The 22210-nt window shown below is 33.6% G+C and overlaps 1 protein-coding gene and 1 non-coding gene across 2 annotated transcripts in view; one reads left to right on the top strand and one right to left on the bottom strand.

The window, feature by feature from the left end:
- Positions 1-22210, top strand: part of LOC117211777 — a 377618-nt gene that overhangs the window by 47590 nt on the left and 307818 nt on the right. The gene's annotated exons all lie outside the window — the stretch shown is intronic.
- On the bottom strand, positions 15201-15307 carry LOC117211780. The gene has a single exon (XR_004488327.1). It is a non-coding gene; the product is annotated as a U6atac minor spliceosomal RNA (small nuclear RNA).

Genomic DNA, 22210 nt, shown 5'->3' with positions numbered 1-22210 from the left:
ATTGCACAGGAAGTGATAAGACTATTGAATTGTTATAAAAGTAACACGAAAATCGTTTATTAAGAGAATTATTTAGAATGTAAAACTTTAAAATATTCTATAGGAAGCTGAGGTTGGTCGGGGGACAATTTGGACAATAAGTTGTTGTTTTCTTTAAATTCTCTCGTGTCTTTGACCGGTCCATTCAACGTCTTTTATCTGCATAACATAGTTTGCATGCGCGTCCAATGCTTCTTCAGAAAATATTTTGTTGTAAAATATGCACATTGCATCATTTGATTCTGATCGACTATTTCAGTTGTCTGGTTGGGTATTAGCCAAACCATCTACTTTAATTGGTGTCGTTATTGATTTCCTGTTTCTTTTACTAAGCAATGCAGGTTCTTTCTAGATGTCGCAGAGACAATTATCTTTATACGATGATATCGTTAATAATGCAGAACTTCCGGCTTTACGGTATCGATTCATAGCCCTGGGTTTAACATGTTGGTCGTCACGTCACCCATATCTATGTGACGGGTATACTTCCGTGGGAGCCCCGTCACCCAAGTATGGATAACGCTCATCTTGTTTGAGTAATTAAATATAAGATATTATATATAGTATATACGACATAAGAATATTAAAAACACATTATACCATACTTTTTATTAATTATATTCTGGATAAAATATTACATTTTGCAATATCGCATGGTATTTGTTAAAACGTTCCAAACACATTTGGGGTGATTTTGGGCACTTTGCACTACTAGTTGTAGACTTCGTCATCACTACTACTCTCCCCACTTTCAAATATATTTTCACGCTGTTTACTGAACATTTTCAGGACGAAAAAATCACTGATGTACGTCTCACAAGTATGCTTCTCGACTAAATGAAAGATCTGAGATATCTGCCACGAGATCCCTCGGAATACTCTAGCTGGAAAGCTTATCGCTTTCTCCATTTCAGAACTAAATAATCTTTTCTTTACAATGAATCGAAGGCGATAAACAATGAATACCCGCGTGTCGCTCTATTTACGTTCTGCGTACCAACGGTCGGATTTGGGCCCCGCAGGAAACTTAGCCGAACCACGCTGGGCGACCAACGTGTTAATAGATGGCATTGGCGATATGTGATCAGGACTTTCGATCGAAATGCTTGATATTAGGCTGGTGTCTCGAAGAACCTGAATATTGGAAGTGCCTGAAGAAGAACTCTGTGACATCGAATCAGCTACAGTTGTTGATGGAGTTAGGATAGTTTAATATTCTATCTATTATTTTCAGATGCAAATTGCCTTCCTTCGTCAGTCAAAGAAGCTGCATTTCCAGTTAATGCAGTAAAATCTGCTTTTGGAAAAGTTTCTTTGTTCAGTGGATAAATTCCAGTCGCTCGGGTTCAGTTTATTGCTATTTCAGCTCTTTGTACTTTTATGTACGTCTTCTTTAATAGTTCTGCCTCGATCAAATATCAAAAGGCCTCGATGTTTTTTGTTTTTGACGCAGAAATAATCGCATCTCTTCAAAACTTACCACAGAGTAAGTTCTCTATGGCCTTATGAAAGTTTTATTAAAAAGCTGAAGTTTCTGTGTAGAATGTGATGGTAGGTATACGATTGATACAAAATTCTTTTTGGCCAACTTAATTATACTTACATTATGGATGTGGCTGTAATGTCCATCCAATATCAACAAGATAAAAGATTCTTCTAGAGGTTTAATAAAATTAGCGAAGTGTGGGAACCACTTTGTAAAGAGTGGTGCTTGAATTCAATCAGATGGATAATATGTACCGATCGATCTATTGAGTTGGCAACTAAGTGATTTGTTAGGTGACCGTTAGATGGTAATGACAAAATCCGCGATCACTTAGTTACCAACCAAAAGTGACTACAGGTGGCACAAAATTTCCTGCTGCATTCAGGCAATCAACAGTACACAACCATTACCAATGCACCAGACTTTGCTGCTGTTCGTTTGCCCTTTTCCTTTAGGCCAACAACTTTTGGTATTTTTAACTGTACAACGGTAAGCATTGTCCCATTAACATTGTAAATTCAATCAGGAGTATAACAATATTTGTCATACTCTTAATCAATAGTAGCAAAAAAGCATTTACATTTTCTCTACTGAAGCTGATAGTTCTGGCAGCTGAAGGGTCTGTTTAATATCTTCAGTGAAATCTTATCTTAATGACGGGTCAAAAAACAGTCTATTGAGCCTCTTCCAGCCGTGTTATTCTGAGAAGGATACTTGATATCATTTGTAACCGATAGTCAACGGTCTATTAATTTGATATGTTATTAGTTGTTCCATGGAATTTTTATTTCATTTTCAAGATGTAATTAAGTAATTGAGTTTCGAAGTCATCTCCTAAAATTCTTTCAAGCTACATTCTTAGTACTGATATTTTTATTAACTTTAGAGCACATATATGGGATTATAGTCGATCGTGACATGTTAAATACTTTTGCTGTTTTAAAGTGGCCAAACTTTTTTAATTTGACAGCTTTAATAGCTTGTATCGTATCTTCTCCAAAATAATTCTTTCTTAAACCTTCCTTTTCTTTATTCAGTTTCGTTCGTGGCATCTGAAGAAACGATTGAAGCCATTTTGTAGTTTAATTATAAATTATAATATGTATAAATAAATTATAAAATTGTAACTAATTATAATTATGATTATAATAAAATTATAATATGTAACAAATTGTAATAAATAATAATAAAATCTACCAATTTGCATTTCATTTTCTCTTATAACAATGTATTATAATCAAAACACAAACACTTCAAGTACTTTTGGATATATTAAAACTATGATCATTATATAACTTACTTTTTTCTTTTTTTTTTTTAGATCATAAAATATACCAAAGTAAATTTCACTTTAAGAAGCATTTGTAGAAACTTTCTATTATGGCCAAAGGATAAAATATCTGTTAAACAAAAAAATTCATCAAGAACGGTTGCTATCTACCATTATTATCCTACTCGTCCCGATTCTGAACATACACGTACCCATACACTTCTACATAGGATTAAACAGAAATAGGTACAGTACCATAACTATTGATATTGTAGGAAAAAAAAAATAAAATCGGCCGATTGGGTTGCTGGAGCGGGATTTGAACCCAGAGCTTCCACTTGTCGAGTGGTTACATCGTAATCTTTCTTTCTTTAACGATTATTTATCATCGGGTATCAGCCTTTGGTTGCATCAATAAATGAATAGGTGAGACCCTAACTGTTTATACTTATTGATCCTTATACATATTCGGTTTAAACATTTCATATAGATCTCGGTGTGTGTTGTGTGTGTTGTATAATTGTGTTCGTATTTTAACAAATAGTATTTGTATACAAGTTGCCATTTTGTCTCGTCTTTTATGTCAGAGACTCTTATGGAAAAATATATAATAGTATATAACAAAAATCATTAAATTACTCTGTTGGATTAGGTTACTTATCCTAAGCTCTATCCTAGACTATATTTTTAAGGTTTATTTACATATTTATATATTGCACGTTATTGACGACGTGATGTATTTTGTTTTCATTGTTATGTGCCTTTTTGTTGCGTCTTCTCCCTTGGCTTGTGGTGATTGTTGCATCTTTGTCTCCTGACTTCTTTCGTCTCGTTTCCATATGTGTTGTATTTATTTGTTCTCTTTTGTGAGCCATCAGTAGCCTTCGTGTGTCCTGTGAGTATCTCCTCTGTTACATGTTGGCGTTTCTCTGAAATATTTAAATAACTGTAGGTGTCTTTGCGAAGCGCGTCAACAGGAGTCGCAAATTTCCGTTACGATTAGACAATCGACGCCACGAACTGATCGATCCCCTATTTCCATTAGAATAATAGAGGTAGCTTAATGAGTAGAATGCTTGATTAACAATTCAAAGATATTATATATTTCCAACAACTTTGTAGAGAAGCCAGTTACGCTGGTGCGTAAGGTGACTGATCGAAGGGTGGAAACCCAGTAAAGAGACGTTGACTGTTCTAAAGTCGATGAACCAGTGAAGTCCGGTGACGATGCTGTCGCAAAGGAAAACTCTTACTCGGTGGTGATCGCCCCACTACTGATCGCTTGCGCGTGGAATCCCGGGAAACATGGGAAGACCCACGTTTCTCCAATTTTTACCTGATGGGGCGATAGCCATAAGGAACCTCTCGACTCGAAGATATTTTATGCCAATTGACGGCCTTGACGGTAAATCAAAAAGCCTCGATTTATGACAGTTCCTTAGGATTATTGCGATCCGCTTAATTCTGTGTACACAGCTGGTGGCCGCCTCGAACGTAAAGGGTCACCGGACGTAACAGTAAGTGTGTGAAAAGTTTGGTTCCTTTCTTTGTCTGGTTTCTTTTGCCTCCGTGGCTTCTTGGTCAGTGGTACAGGATTGGAATTGTGGCGGATCGGTATCAACAGGACGCCGACAGGTCGAGGCATCAACGCGGCGCAACACCTCCCGGGCGACCCGCGGGTACCAACCGCCAACACTAGAGGGCTACGACGACAACGTGTCTGTCTGTCTAACTCGCTAGCGGTCGAATATACGAGCGATTGATATAAATACCGCACCTAGCGAGACTCCGTCTACGTCTAAGGCAGGGACTACCGGGCATAGCCTTACTGACGAGTCCACCGGTAGTCCCGGGACGAAACGCACACTCTCCTTCCATTCGCCTCACGTCTGCAATTTGTATTTGGAAGAATTTTACAATGGGATAACTCGACGTTGAAAACCGTCAAATATATTTTAAAATATCAGGTGGTATGGTGAAATAGGTACCGAAGGTACACTCAAATACGTTCAACAACCAATAACGTTTATTAGATTCTATCACTCGATAGCAATGAACGATTAACAACGGTTGAATGACATTTAACAATTAACTACGGTTGACGCTTGACGACGATTGACAACAGCGACGATCGACCGATCTGCCGAAAATAGCCGACTCGTTTCTCTTCACCATTCGCGCGTCACGGCTCGGGGTAGAATGTCCTTTTTGTTCCAGATCGAACGGATTCTTCCCTTCGTTGCCCATCGATATCCCCACTAGCGTGCGTTCATTAGATGTGTCGCAGCGGTTGGCGCGTGTATGCCCTTCTGAGAATTCGGCGGAAGAAGCGTGAAGATATCGATGGCACATTGGACACGTCGGTCTTTCACGTCGCGCTTTCACGGCGTAGCGCTTTGTATGACGAAGCCGTTGGGAAGTTGCGTGACACGTGCCGTCACAAATATTTAACAAATACATAGAATGTTCGCTAAGACGCTTGGTACTAACGAATTCGCTAAAGACTGTGTATAGATCGCTAATAAGATCGCTCGAGACTCAGGCTGATAAACTGCTCGGCTTACGATCGCGTTCGTTTATTTATACTGGTCGGGGAGAGCGGGAAAATTCAAAATATCTTCGTTCGACGGTTGCACGTAGCGGCAACATTGTTTTGCCCGGAGTTTATTTATTATTACATCGCGTGTTTCCTAACGATATCGATACTCCGAGGCAAAACAACAACACGATTCGAATTGTCTTCCAGCTCATATCTCGCTACATTTCCATTTATCGCGTTTCGTTCTCTCCACAGACGCCCTGTGTACTCGAGAATTTTCCAACAAAATTTTTTCCACGAATCAACTACTGCCTCGAATACGCGCATACCTCTCTATCCGTTTGATCTCTCTCATCCACTGCCACTCTCGGACAGCTTGCTCAATGTGCTGTCTTGCTCTTTTATTGATAATGAATAGAGCAACGTCACACGCGTAGGGACACGCGTTTCCAAGAACAATCGCCAGCAGGGAGGATACATATGCTTTCAATTTCAACGAGCAAAGGGGCAAATGGTCGCTAATAGCATTTTGATGAGCCTCTTTTCTTCTCTGTCTCGCACTGCACCATTCTCTCGAATAATCACTGTCTCTCGGTTCTCTTTCTCTTAGTTTCTCCATGCATTGTCAGTGCGTGTTTCGTGTGCATTCCGAGTGCAAGGAGGGGCCATGCTTAGTTCATTGATCATTCGGTAAATCGGTGACTCATGTGCAAGCCGGCATGCGTCTGCCCCTTTCTTTGCTTCGTTTTACTACTTCGCCCCTTTCAAAATGAAACGCTCGTTCGATCGTTACGCCCGCATAACGCGAAGCGTAGAAAACACGCGTCTATGCCTTGCCCTCTCGATAGTTGGCGTTGTAGAGCGGACCGTTGCTCAGGGCCGCCTGTACGTAGTCGTGGCACCCTGTGGTTCAGGATATTCTGGAGAAAATACAGAGGCGAAAATATATTCGGTTGTCCGAAAAGTTTCTTTCGTTTCATAAGGCGATAATTGATGAATAACAATTTCTGTTTTGTATTATTTCATTGAATTAGGTATGATCCATTTCGTTCTAATTCTATTATTATGTTCGTGCATGATTCAATAAACTATATAAAACAAAGAATATTGTGCGTCTATCATTTCCTTATAAAACGAAAGAAACTTTTCGGACAAGCCATTATACATAGAAACAACTTTTATAATTATAATACTATAATATAATACTAATTATAAATAAAAACATACACACACACATATCCATATTGTATATTGTATATATATATACATATGTCATTTTATATATTATTTATTTTTATATATATTTTTATATACAGGGTGGTTGGTAACTGGTGGTACAGGCGGAAAGGGGGTGATTCTACGCGAGAAAAAAAGTCGAAAATATGGAATAGACATTTTTTTTTTTAATTTTTCCATCGAGACAACGATCTACAGTGAGATCCGTTATATCGAGACGTGATAAAATGCACGCGTACCGAGCGAAAATTCAAAGTCGATTTTCTCGAAAACAAAGCCTCGAACGAAAAATTTTTATTCTATATTTTCGACTTCTTTTTTCGCATAGAATTACCCCCTTTCCTCTTGTACCACCAGTTACCAACCACCCTGTATATTTTATATTTATTTTATATATACATATGTCATATAGATAGAGGAATTAAATTGAGAAGAGGGAAGAGCTTTTTTTCAAGAATAGACCAAATAACGTTATAGTGCATAGTGTAATATATTCAAGTTTAAAAAATGGTACATGTAGTTCCATTTATAATGGGATTCTATGTTCCCATGGGATTTAGACGAGTCAGAAAAATTGTAACGATGTAAACACAATATAACACATTTTTCTAAAAGGTACTTTGGAACGTGTTGTGTAATTAATCTATCAAAGATTTATCTGAATTAGTAAGAATTTTGAAATCTACAAGTAGTTGCGATTAGGAGATAAAGGAAAAGATATTTTCTTTTAGGATATTTAGTGTTATCACTCTCAGATTATTAAATATATTCGTCGATGTTTATTTAATATGTTTATGATTTGTAACTTATGACTTTATAAAATTCCATTAATAATTATAATTCGATTGTACAAGAGTTTAGTAGAAATTAAATATGTTTTATCTTTTTTGCTATTTAATTATTTTGTTATAAATCTGCCATTTCATTTGTATCACGTAATTTATAATATTAAGTAGAGTAAATGATGATATTGGCTGACGGTATTTATATGTAGAATTTATAGCTATCTACGGTTCCCACTTGACACAAATGTGACGCGGATTAAAAATCATGAAATTGTAGAGAAAAATTGCATAACAATTGATATCAAACAAATACCTACAATTTTACAATATACAGATACAGTCAGACAAAAATTTCTCCGTGCACCCTTTAAAACAATAACTTTGTATAACTTAATTAACTAACTTAAAATTGCACCAAACGAATCAAGTTTTTTCGAGAAGTTAAAAAAATTAGTTCATAAAATTTTGTGAAAATAGAAATTGGTAGGTATGACGGCGAAAAAAGTAAAACTCACTTTTATAAAAATAAAAGTTTTATCTGCGCTTACAATGAAAATTTGAACAACACACTTTGAACATGTATGTCAGTTAGATACATGCCGAAAATTTCATAAAAATCAGTTAACGTTACTGTAAACTACGAGCGATTAAAAATAGTGAATTTTTCAGTTTTTCATAACTTTCGGCCTATGACTGTAAAAATAAATTTCAAATATCAAAATAAATTTTGATGTCTGTCGCTTGTGTTCGTACCAACCGGTTTCGGCGAATTTTTCACCATGTAATTGACATATGTTTACAAAACGTACTTTCTAAATTTTCACTATAAACTCGGGAAAAAAGTTATATAACGTGATCTTTAGTACTTGCATCACCATTCCTATCAATTTCAATTTTCTAAACATTTTTTTCCCGCATCGTCTAGTTAAAACAATCCTTGCAATTTCTCGAAAAAGCTCAAGTCGTTTGGTTCAATTTTTAAAAAGTTACTCTACTTCAAAGGGTGTTTTTCGACTGACCATGTGACATTTCTACATATTACAAGGCTAATATAAGCGATTCGTATAAACATCTTCAGATTTATAACGGCAGAAAATTGTTTATAAATGGAATAAAATTTAGCTACCATTAGTTTTCGATTGTAACTTTATGATTACTTTTTGACGATGGGGAGAATAATATTTCTACGCCTTTGGCGTTATTATCATCGTATCAAAAAGCTATTTATGTTGTATTTGAGGAAAATGCGTAAGAATGTTATGATATGCGTGATTTTTCGTTTTACAATTTTTATTCGTAACATTACATTAAAGTTTTACTTGAAGCGTTGAGAGGTTGTTTATCTGTTAAAACTACAATGAAATTAGAATATAAAAATGTAAAACTCAAAAATTTTGAGTAGACTTGCCAAGTCTAAATTAATTTGTCGATTTAGATACAATTTATATAGGTGAAATATAATTGGACGGAAGTACAGTTTTGTGAAGCTATCATTTTTCCACTTGTACAGAATTTTAACTTTGCTTTACAAGATTGAACATTTATTGTTATTAAACCAAATGAAAATTATCTTTGTAACTTATTCCTCGTATTTTCATTCCTTTGTGTCTTAAAAATTTATTGAGAAATCTACAAATAATAGTTTTCTTAAATCTTTTATAAATGATAATTGTGTATTTGTGAGTTTATTTATTTGAGAAATTATTCTGATCAATAATTTCGAGAAACTTACAATCAAAACGTGATAATAAGAATACTAGCTGAAGCATCCTTGCTCCTTTCTGGCGTCGAAAATAATAATGGTAACTACATATTGGTATAATATAAATAGTTGTTGTATTGCTATTTACTAGCCTGATGATTTAGGATTATTTACATGTACATAGAGTTTATAATAAAGATGAAAGTTTAGGTGTAAAATTAGCCTTATCGTTAAGATTTCTAATTTGGTTTAAAAGTTTAAAAAGAAAATGGAGCTCTATGTTTTACAAGTATTATAATGTTTTGTTCTGAGTGTTACAGTTTTTGCAAACATATTATGTTATTTGAGTAATATTTACATATACCAAATGTGTGTCCTGTCCTGTATAGTTAAGCGTCGTGTTTAAAGAAATTGGATAGTCAGATGCTTGCCGGGTACGATCAGCGCATACTGGGGCCATTTTACAAGACCACGTTATGTGTCCGGTACTTTATGGTTAAAAACCTTATGAACGTATCAGAAAAATTTGCTTGCTTAACTTGTGTTTAAAGAAATTAGAAATGAAGTTAGTGTACATATGCGCGGGACAATTAAAATAAATAAAATACATGATAAATAAAATAAATGAAACTACATGAAATCAGTTGAAACATTTTTAAAACATTGTTGAAAATACTTCTGAAAGGTTAAATAACGTTGTAAAAATAAATTTAGTCGAGAAATTTTCCAAGGTTTGAAAAACAGCGTAACGGATTATTAAAGAAATTAAAACGTTGAATTTATGTGAATTACACGAATGAATTACATATTTGAAATAATGAAAATACAGATCGCATATTGAGTCGGAAATTTAAGACATAAAAATCCTACTTCTCGTTTATTTCGTATTAATTTGCATTTTGCTTTATGGAAATATGGAAAAATATTCAAATATAATATAGTACGATTTATTAGGAATTAAATAAAAGTCGGAGGAAATCAAAACAAATTTTAATAAATACAATGATCTTCAGATACTTATTTTCATCTAATTTATGTAAAATTATCAACTATCTGTGATGAAGTATTGTGATATACCTTAAAATATGTTTACACTATCACATCATGTTTTATTCTAAATTTTCTGAAATACCATACTCATCGTTTTGCGTGTGGAAGGCTATTAGTTGCACAAGATATTTAATCGAATATATTCAATCGTCAAGTAGAATTTCTAATTTTAAGCATTTAAAAGTCATTTGTTATTTTAACACTGTATAAATAATTACAGAAAACATCGTTGAATTAAAAAAAGGAATAAAATTTGCCTGGACGGATATTCAAAATGAAACTTCAAATAAGGTAGTGGATAGTGTGTATTTAATAGATTAATAGAATTAATTAAAAAAGAGAGAAATTCGTTAAATATTGAACGAAAACATAACAAAATTGACACTGAGTTTATATTTTTTCACAGAATATAATTTCACAGAACAAGATATAATTTCAGGAGAAAATTTAATTTTTTGCAGACTTCAAAAGAATACAATTTTTGTTTGTTATATCTTCCGTTTTGTCTTTCATTATAAAATGTTATTATATAACCGATTTTGTCAATTTTTCTTTGAATATCATGAAAAATGAAAAAGTGGCGTTGAATTTATAATTATTCACACCACTGTACAATGCCAAAACACGAGAACAGAAAGAGGCTATTGAATTACATTTAAAAATAGATTATAAGTCAATTCAGATTCAATTACATAAATTAATTACAAAGAAGGTTTGAAAACATGATAAATCTTTATGAAGGAAAACAATATTTTTATTGAAATTGTTTGCAAATAAGCATGCATTAATAAAGCAATTGACTATAATTTATTGTACTTCAGTTTATTATCATTAGAATGCAAATTTTTATACATTTCTAAGGAAAAAGGCAAAATGCACAGAATACACATAGTATGCGAAAATATATAAAATATTCGAAATATAGTATTCGTTCTAAAATTTGACGAGGCGAGCGATTTTCTACTTATTTATTTAAACATTTATTTAAACTCTATAAACAAATCTCGTACGATATATTTCAAGACGTATGAAACAGTGAAAAATATACCTAAATACTAGAAAAAATGGAGCGATCGGAATTTCGGTCTTCTTGTCTCGAAATTTTCGTTGGCTTGTTCGTACGGGCCTGAGGGTCCCGTATGCTTCGACTGCGCGTAACGAGCAGTTGTCGAGGTTCCCTGAGTTGGGCCAGTGGCAGCAGTTGCTGACTCTCCAGTACAATCACCGAGCGTATCCTTCGCGCGCTGAGTAGCAATAGTAACGCTTTGAAACGTGCACGTGTTTTCTCACTCGTGTGATCAAGAAAACCTCTCAAAATACTCGTTAACATAATTTTCTATCATAATCTCGCGACTGAATGTTAGTCGTATAGTGAACAGTGTGTTTATAATCGACGATATCCTATTCGTCCTGGTTAGTTCGTTATCGTGTTGCAAGGCGGCGTCACTTCAAACTGATTATTCGCGCGTTCGTTTCTCGTGATAAATACCGCGATACGAGGATTTAATCGAGTAATATTCAGTTATCGCAATATATTTTCATTTCACGGAAATCGGCATTCTCGCGGAGAAAGTCATACAGAGTAAGCGTTAAAATCACACTCTGACAGTTAAATAGAAAATTGACGCCCAACTGTCCAGCAGTTTGCGTTTCATTGTAATTTCCCATTAGTTCTAAACTATTTTTATTTTTCACTTTATTATTATTCAACTAATTTTTTTTTATGTATGGTTAAATTCTTCCCAAATCTCATGTTTAAACTATTTTTCGTTTCATCTTTCACTCTATAACTCCAGTGTCGATTAACTCTAAATTGACTGAACAGTGTATAATGGAGTGTTGATGTGAGTGCAAGTTCAAGGGATACGTACAACGAGGAAAGATTTCACGAGATAACAAGAAATTCTTGAGCGATGGTTCATATGAGCTACGCGCAATGGGCTTGCCTGCCCAGCACTTATCGGAACAAGGTTCGTACATTTGTTTTAACGTGCTTTTTTCTCCAATCTAGTTGCCAGAATAGTTTATCAATGCCGCGCGCATACATCGTCGCGCGTAATATTTCTTCGTTACACGTTCGTTTGGAATGTTTGCGATTCACATGAAACATTTTTTTTTTCTTTTTTTTATTTGGTAAACTTTTTACAATCACTTCTCTTTGAGAATTATAAATAAATTATTTTGGCGTGGTACCGTAACTTGGATTATAAGAGTTTATAGTATGTTTGATTCTAATTGAATCTAATGCTTCAATCTAGAGGGTGTTGTCTTTTTAGCCTGCGAATCTGATCCTAGTACCTACCTAGGAAGGACACCTAGTATAAATTTATTGCACAGAATATGGTATAAATTAATAATGCAATTGGTAAACGGATGTAATTAGATGATATCGATTATAAAGATTTTGTAAGTTTTACTGAATATTTTTCAGGATAGAGCATGATGATAAGAATCAAGATCTATGTGTATGTAATGCAATTTGTACTTGCGCTGACATGGAAAAAAGAATAGACAATATAAGATAATATTTTTTCGTTTGAAGCTTCATTATCCAAGACAATTAGGTCTGAACTTTATACTTTATGTAAAGTATAACATATTTTGCTTAATTAATTAATTTTCCTTTTTTGGGTTTTGGTGGTTGTTTAACTCTTATATTATATCAGTTACTGAATTTGGATATACATGAAACATTGCCGTGAAAGATCATCCATCGGCTGGAGCTGTGCCCCGGATGTTGATAGGTTAACATCCAGTGAATTTTGCTAGAAGTGCGTACATTCCACACTTATTTGCTTGATTCAGATGGAACTCGCGTCAGTGTAAATTGCTTGTCAGTGTTTGAACTTTGCGAAGCGCGAAAAATCGTTTTGCTTGTTCCATTGATACAATACGACGGATAGATTAGTTTTACGAAGAATTACCGATGTTTATTTGCCGTGATATCATTTCCACGTGTCAAACACTTGATAATGTGGTTCAAAGCGCTGCTTATTTTTTGCTTGTCAAACGTTACCTGCCTTGTCATTTTGTTTTCTAATTTCAATTTGTTTCTGCTTTATGAGAACTGTTAGATTTCGAGGGATAAGAAACTTGCATATTTCTGTTTCATTAAATACTAGGTGATTGCATGATGATAATTTAGAGCAAAGTACCTACATGTTTTTGTGCATTTACGGAGACGAACGATATTTAAATAAACGAGGCTGAAATATTGAAAATTTTTCATGAATTTTAAAAAACGGAGAGAGTTATATGCGTTTAAAAAACCGGACTGTTTCATCATGCCATTATATATATAATTAGATTATTATATATTTTATTTATTATATTATATTATATATTATGATTATTATATATTATATATTACACATTATATATTATAATTATAATTAATTATATATATAATTAGTCGCTAATATACAAAATGCGATAAACAAAATAGAAAAGTTGTTGATTCTATTCATTTGAAGTTTTATTGTATTCTATTTACTGTGTGTATGTGTGCACTGCTTTTATAGTATAAATTAATATCTTTATCTTTATTGATTTTTCCCTTATGCTTGGAAAAAAGATTAGATATAGTGTTTAAAAAATTTGCTATCTCTTTTCTTTTCAAATTGTTTCTTGGTTTCTTGTGAACATTTTTTCAATTACAGTAGTAAGGGGACTTTTTATACATTTTCTACTTCCTCCTTTTTATAATAACTTTGGAACTGAAAACATATTATTCGTAATTAAATCTTTTGCTTCTAGAAAACATTCTTAATGAATGTAATCTTTCATTAAATTTTCAATTAAATAGGAAATGAAAAGCTGATCGATATTTGTAACTTCATATTATACCAATCATTTATTTTATTATTTAAATTTTGCATTTTATTAATTGAGCAAAGCATTTTTTAATTTCTCTCATTTTTACGTTCATCGACTTGGTGTTCTGCTCTTCTCTTAAAAAATTTCTCGAAAACTTCGGTTATAGCTTCTTTCACCATTGCTACTTTAAAAACATTATGTATATTCATTTGCGTACGCCATACAATTGTTTTTGGTTTACAAGAATCCGTATTATGGTTTAAATTAGTCAAATTTAATATATTAATTTAGGAATTTATATTTAAAAACAGTTGTTTGATGCAGCCTGAAATTATGCAGCATATTTTTTAATAATCTTATATTATAGTTTCTCTTTCTTTTTAAATAAGATAGAAATAATTATGAGTAAGATAAAATTGATAAATGATCCAAATTAATTAGGAATTTAGGAATTTATATTTAAAACGAACGAGTTTTAAGTGTTGCGTCGGGTGTTTAGATACTACGTGACTTTGTAACGATTTCCATAAACAACTGTATAACATGTACCTTTTTTAGCGTGTATTCACAAAACAGCTTTAATATAACAATAACTATATAATAATATAATATAATAATAATAATAACATAAACGTGTGATATTGACTGAAATGCCGCAGATCAATAAAATATTAGTTATAATGAATCCAATTCAATGGCTTTAAAATTCGAGTACTCGCAGAGTATAATTTCTTATATTTAATTACGATATTTGCATTGATTCTTTTATGCTTTCTTAGGGCATACGAAAATTACGTTGATGAAATAAAATAAATAAATGAGATAAAAAAACATGAAATAATATAAAAGGAAATAAAGTAATATGTGATAATATAAATAAAATAAAACAAAATAATTAATTAACCAATTTACAAATAGAAACTTTCGAAAAAATTCAAAGAAATATGTTTACTGAATTTGATCCAGAATGTCGGTAGGCGCCACTTTCTAACCATCAGTATGTATCCAAGTTTTGCCTATGATTATATTTCACAAGTTTGGAATTTGATAATTAATGGTGTAAATTTTGTCAGTTGCATATCAAATTTTTTTATCTATTTCGTTTTTGATTACATGATGTCAATGGATCAAACATCTAGATTCGCGTCTAATATATCGTTCGAAATCCAATGCTCAAAAGGATGTAAAGATCATTTGTCACAAAGAAAGTTTGATAAAGATTATTCGCTAGTGAGAAAAAATTATTAGCACCTGCGTTTTTCGGAAGCGGTCCTTCCAAAAAGATCTGCCAAGTGCCGCCGAAAGGCGACAGTGCCTTACCATCTATATATGTGTTCTACCCTTATTTAATAGAGTGTTAAACGTCTCTCCTCTCATACTACAAAAAAAATTTTTTTTTTTACGTGGAGGAAATCTTCATAGACACCTCTTCTTACCACCCTTACGCAGGTGGGCAGAAGGTAGTGCCGGATTCTTACCGGCTAAAACCTCCACGGGCAAGACGACGGTAGACCAGTGTTGTGCGAGTTGATCGTCGGGCCCCTGTGTGCTTAACACGAAGCACGTTTAACCAAGTGTACTCCCAGAAAGTACATCCACGCCACACGCAAGGGAGGGGCTGGCCGCTTGCCTGTTGTATTCTTCTAATAAATGTTGTATGTTTCTTGTAATAAGAAACTTTCTCAGTCCGCTGCTAATAATTTGTGCTCCTCTGTATGCCGAGCTGATTGGAAAGTATTTGATTCTTAATGTGGCAATTTCTCATAGCCCTCTCAAAATACAAGTAGTGAAGGCAAATAATTCCCTTAATTAAATCATTGTTTGGATTAAATCATTATTATTAAATCTATTGCGAAGCTCTTAATAATATATTTTTGCTGCTGTTATATTTCTTGTAGTAAGAGAAGGCCGTTCTAAAAGAATTCCTGCCTCTTCTAATGCACTTATTTTCAAGATGCCTAGCCTTGCGTTTTCCATCGCATTGGCAGAGATTTTATAACGTATGGGATTAGCATAAGTTATGAATAGGTCTAATTAATAATTTGTAACAGAAGATTTTAAGCTCAAGATTTAAGTCCGATGCAAACGATCGAATTTGCAACAAACGACCGCAACGGCAATGGGTTGGAAGAACAAGAAAATACATATGTATGCATCCTTCTTTTTTGAAACAGGAGAACTTTATTTATTTCTTTGCTTTTCCAACGGCACTGGAACGATGTCTTAGGATAAAATATCGCTCATCTGCATCGACCCTTAAGATACACGAATAAAAGGGGTTTTTATTAGCCAACATAGCCCTACATTTCCGTTAGCGGAATTTTCACATGTTTATTACAAGTTGTATGTGTATTAATACAAGCGACGGGTGTGTATATCGCAACTGGTACCACTATGCGATTGGCCCAGACAGACGATATAAATGTCGTCCATTTGATTCGGGTTTAAGAGTGCTTCAAACGCAGCTGCGTACGACCGTCGTCGTTGACCGACGGTTCGGTTGAAGAAATCCGACGTTAAATTGGGTGAGTGGCGCCGGGCGACTTCTCCAACCATCTAGAACTTAGAATTTTTTTTTATTATTTAATTTGTACTTTACAATTTGTCCAGCTGAACATTTGGTAAATTTTTCTAACCTAATTGCTAAATAACATGTGGATGGCTACTCCCAGCGGGATACCATCTTCGAGTTTGACTATTATGTTTCTTTAGTGAGGTCAGTGGGCTGTTTTCCTCTTAGTCTTCTTTCTATGAGAGTTTTGCTCGCTTCGGCAGCCACCTGGTTTGGACGTGTTGCCGTTCTTTCCTTGCATTTTTTTGCGTATCTACCGATTTCTTCTTCGACCATTGGTATTTTTAAGTCTGCGTATATTCTCGTTTCTGACATACCATGGGACGTTGACTATTGTTCTCAGTATCTTCGATTATAGCGACTCTAGTTTATTTATGTGGCTCGTTGCTGCTGTCCCCAACAGCGGTATTCCGTACGTCTAAATTGGTTTTATTATCGTTTTATAGATTTTAAGCTTATTTCCTATGCCGAGTTTAGAGTTTCGACTAGTTAGCCAATACATCTGTCTTCTTTTATTTCTCAAATCGCCACTCGTCGACGACAACGCGAAAGTAAAATCATCCTTGTATTCGCATTCCGGTTTCCAAATTTTTGTTCTGGTTTGTTCTAGAGGTGTAGATATGTGTTTCAAATAACATTTTACTATATGCTATTATACATAAAATAAAAAAATTCACTTATTTGGAGATTATTTCTGGAATCTTTCAAGACAAATCACTATTTTTTTGGAAGAATGTAGGACAAACGTAGAATTTGATACTTTGACAAATTGAAGTGGCAACAAATATTCGAAGTTTAAGAAGTGGTGCACTATTTTTATACAGGTTACCGAATTTACCCGCACAGATAACAGCTTTATTCTCTCTTCCTCTTCTCCGCCTCTTCTCAGTATGTACTCCAATTTATCTATCCTCTTTCTTCTTTGCTTCCTTTTTTTTAATTATATTAAAAATAATTAGCATTGATCTGTCAAATTTAGATCGAGCTAGTTTAGTTTATATAAAAATACAACCACCTCGATACCCGGATGAAGTGTAAGGAAACTAAATGTAATTAAAGATTTTTATGAATATCTCGTAAATAGGATTCGAGTTGCGGTTACATTTATAGGTCAAAAATTGTTCAAAATGTTGGCGTTGACAATATATTTCAAGCTTATTGAAATCGGCAAGGTGTCCGCTGTTCTATTTATATAATTGTCCAGGCTATCTCGACCATAGCCTCGTACTTATGTATTGGGTTGGCTATTAAGTGATTGCGGATTTTGTCATTAGGTAGTAATGACCTTAAACATCGCTTAGTTGCCAATCCAATACGTCCCGAAGTGGACCAATCGCATATTACTGTTAGGTTGTCCGAGAAGTTTCTTTCGTTTTACAAGGAAATAATGGACGCACAATGTTTTTTGTTTTATATTAGTTTATTGAATTATGCACGAACATAATAATAGAAATATAACGAAATGGATCATACCTAATTCAATAAAATAATATAAAACAGAAATTGTTGTTTACCTTACGAAACGAAAGAAACTTTTTCCACGACCTAATACCGTTGTACTGATGTGACTTTCATGATACTATCGATTGTTATATTAAGTTTCACCTTTGCGAAAATAAGTGCAACCTGATGTTATTTTTTCGAATTTTTTAAAGGCTTATTATGACCTTCTCCATCAAAAAACCATAGCCATACTTTTTATTCCTTCTTAAACACTGATAATTCTCCCTAAATAACTTTAAAATTTGCGTGTGAAAATAAATGAATAAAAATCAAATGACCAATGTCACTGACTCTCTAATCATAGGTAGTTTCATAAAAGGTGGACGAAAGCACAACTCGCTCAACCTTTTTTTCTTACAGTAGTAAATGAGAAAGTCTGAAACTAGCGGTTGATGCGTTAACCGAGTGTTCTTTCGTGAATCGACCGACTACGTTCTCACAATCGTTTAATTACGAGAGACTTCTCCTGTCTGTACTCCATGTCACATCGCGTTCAGCTTTACGCTCGAGGAGAAAGCATTTGTTGCTTGGATGTTGCAAGCCACACTTATTTCTTCCCTGTAATTCCTTCGTAATTACATAACGAAATTGCATAAGTGAAACGTTTGTGGTATTTTCATAATGTTGTGCTTTTCGATGCCACTAAGGCAATTTGTTTCTTTTAAACTTCTTTCTTTCTTTTATAACAGGCAGTATATGTTTTTTAAGAAATGAACTAAACCTAACTCAAAGATATATATATGTCGGAGATGAAAGGACATCGGGGCCTTGCTTTTGCAATTTTTGGGAAGATCCCCAATACTTTAGTCTAAACTTTGTATCATAGCTGTGCTTAAATAATAAAACTTAGAAGTAGTTGTTTATGATTTAATCGGATTATGTTTGCTCGAGATTTGTAACAGTGGGTTTGGACTCGAGGTGACACAACTGGTCGCTAAACGTAGCCACGGTCACGGGAGGGCGTTTTTACCTAACAAAGGTATGCAGTAGTTGTATAGCTCTCCCTAAAAATATAGTTGACCCGAGAGGTACAGAGAAGAGTATATAAGCGCAATTCCACTTGGACTGAGTTAGTTAGTTGAGTTCTGCTTGTACTGTGGACGAGTTAGTTGAGTTACACTTGAATTGTGGACAAGTAAGTTGTGTTCGACTTAGACTTTGGAAGAAAGCACATTCTGTTACCCCGTTGACCGCGGATTCGTTGTTGGACCTAGGATCATTGTCATTAGCTTCTCGAGTGTCTGATTACCGCGGTTACTTGTCAAATTCTGCAATAGTCGTATTTGCACTAGTCAATATCTTCTCCATTGCATAGCGACAATGTGTAGTCCAAATGAGGATTCGTTTCACGCCTCTAACTCTAACCATATTGTGAACCCGACATATATATTAGAGAATTTATCATTTTGAATGATAAAACGACACTAGTCTTGTTAAAAGGGCTGTGCAAACCCTAAAGTAAATATATATATAGGTTATTGGGCACTAGATATCATAACGCTGATTAAATTGTTTTAAATCATGGCTTCGTTCAGCAGCAAATTTAGAAGCAAAGCAGCTTGAAAAGTAGCATTGGGCGATCTAATTACAGTGGTCTATGAGAGCAATTCGATCGTCTTGTAAAGAACAAGCTGAACAGCCCGTACAGAAACGTGTTCTACGTATTTTAACGTGTAGACAGAGTCAGGTTTTATAATTCACGCGCGTAATCAAAGCTTGAGATCATTTCATGTTACATCGTCAGCAGATACATTGTAGAGCACGTGTTTCTACTATTGGAAAACACGCTTTTTTTGCAGACTTGCCATTTTTTGTTGGAATAAAAGATGATAACATTTTGGTATAAGTACATGTTAAAAACACGATATAATTTTTCTCTGGGTCTCTTATTACACGTTTTTCTTTCTTATCGCACTGTTATTACATTGACACGCCAAATAATATGTCATTGGTCATCGCATTCGTATAACTTGCACGTAACTGAAGAACACATACGGAGGTTGTTTTGGTTAATTTTTTATTTTTAAATTATGTAGTGGCTACATTCGAAAAAATTAAAGCCATAAATCTATGGAAGTGTACAAGCAATCAAGGATATATTTAATATTATAATAATCGACATTTTTGAAGTGTTCAATAGGTGCAAAAATGCGCATGTGATCTCATAATCAAATACGATTTATCATTAGGATTTACCATTTTTAGAAAACAAAATTCATGTATTGCAAAAAGATGACATAAATGATAATCGATTCCAATGTAAATTAAAAAACAGTGTTTGCAACATCTTTAATATGCATAGCTACATATACTATGTATAGCTAATTACACTTAAATCAATTTAATGAAAATAAGTATATGTAATTGTGCTCCTGACCTAATAAATGTATTTCGTAATTTTACAAAAAATATATTGCAAAAACAAATAAAAAGTTTGAGATAACGATGAATTTGATGAATGTAATAGGATTAGTGTAAAAAATAAAGTTGTATAAATGTTTAGAGTTTTATACAGATTTTGTAGAAATAATATATAAGTAAATTACTCATTGTTTATTTCTATTTTTTTGCGTTATGTTATGTAAAATTGAAAAGTTTGCGGTAATAGTGACACAATTGTTATTAAATAACAGGCAACAGTTTTAAAAAATAATATCTTTTGAATAAGACCTCGGATCAACGAAAATGAGTTACACAACTTTTTCAGGTTGAAATACTTCTTGTGGTAAAGGCTATACCAAATTACATACTCTTTCGTGATCCTTATCACGTACGATATCAACCGTAAGATAATTTATATAATAATAATTTAATGTAAATTAAATTATTTTAATATCATACTTTAGATCTTAAGAAAATATCCATTAACATAACACTGATATTGAACGTATTAAAAATATTAAATCCACGATAAACGTTCCTTCCAAATTTAAATGAATTAAAAATTTAAATTAAATTAAAAAAAAAAAAGAAAACAAAGGAATGTAAATTGTTCAATCAACAGTTTGATATGGAAGAAGGTGAGACGCGTGCAAGTGTGTATCGATGAATATCTTTGAAATCGTTTATCAAATAAATATATAACTATTCTAATATATATTCTAAGTGTAAATTTAGTGTTCCTATACCATTATTTCGGCAATTAAGATCCAAAATTTTCAACAATAAAAGGGCTAAAGAAATTATAGTAGACTGTCGTAAAGAGCAATGGGAAACTTACAACAATATTGATATTGAGGCAGGACCCCAGACGTAACAACATAGAACAATTATTTAACAACGCGAAGAAACAATATGAGATAATTGATAATCGTAAAAATAAGTGAATCGAGTGAAATTGATGATTGTACACTGTAACTTATCTCTTGTAGGTAACATTTCAACATTATGTGTATCGCGTAATAAAAGACTCATCGTGGCGCCACGGCGAAAGCTTGGAAAATTGGCGTGGCATTCAACGTGTTAAGAAAGGTGTACGTGACCATCTTGAGTCGACAGTTGTAAAACACGTATGCGTTGTAGTAATACCAAAAACTCTGGTATAAGAAGGAAGTGTTGGTGAAGAGAAGGGTCAGTGCTCAGTAGTATTCAATACTCGTAGTTAGAGTTATGACTGAGTTGTGACTAGTGGCAGTTGCGAGTAAGCTGCGAGTAGTTGCGGGTCAATCGTTGCTCATAAGTTATGGGCTGTTAGTTGTAAGTCGTAAGTTGAGTTGTGAACTATCAATTTAGTTGTCCTTAGTTGTATCGCATTACTTACTACATTAAGTTCTATTTAAATAGTTATAGTTCTCTATTTCAATCGTAATAAATAAATCTATATAATAAACAAAAACCACTATAATTCTGATTTCTATAGTAATAATTGAATTATTATCTATTTTGATCTAAAATGGCTTGCCTTTTATACATAAAGTAAAATTTGCTTATAGTATTTAACACGTTGACCGCCACGACAGCCGTATTCGGGTGTCAGCAAAGTTTCTGGTCAAGCCACGTAACCCATATTAGGGTGTCGCTTATTTGACTACTTGCGAAGGATCGTCGTAGGTATTTGAAAAGATATTCCATAATAATAAAACTGTTGAATTGTTATAAAATAAAAATACGAAAATGGTTCATTAAAAAATTATTTAGAATGTAAAACCTTGAAGCATTCTATACGTAGCTGAGGTTGGTCGGGACAATTTGGTCAATAAGTTGTTGTTTTCC

The sequence above is a fragment of the Bombus bifarius genome, unplaced genomic scaffold (assembly GCF_011952205.1).
Source record: "Bombus bifarius isolate JDL3187 unplaced genomic scaffold, Bbif_JDL3187 scf7180000008243, whole genome shotgun sequence".
Taxonomy (NCBI): domain Eukaryota; kingdom Metazoa; phylum Arthropoda; class Insecta; order Hymenoptera; family Apidae; genus Bombus; species Bombus bifarius.
This window is presented reverse-complemented; position numbering and strand designations above follow the sequence as displayed.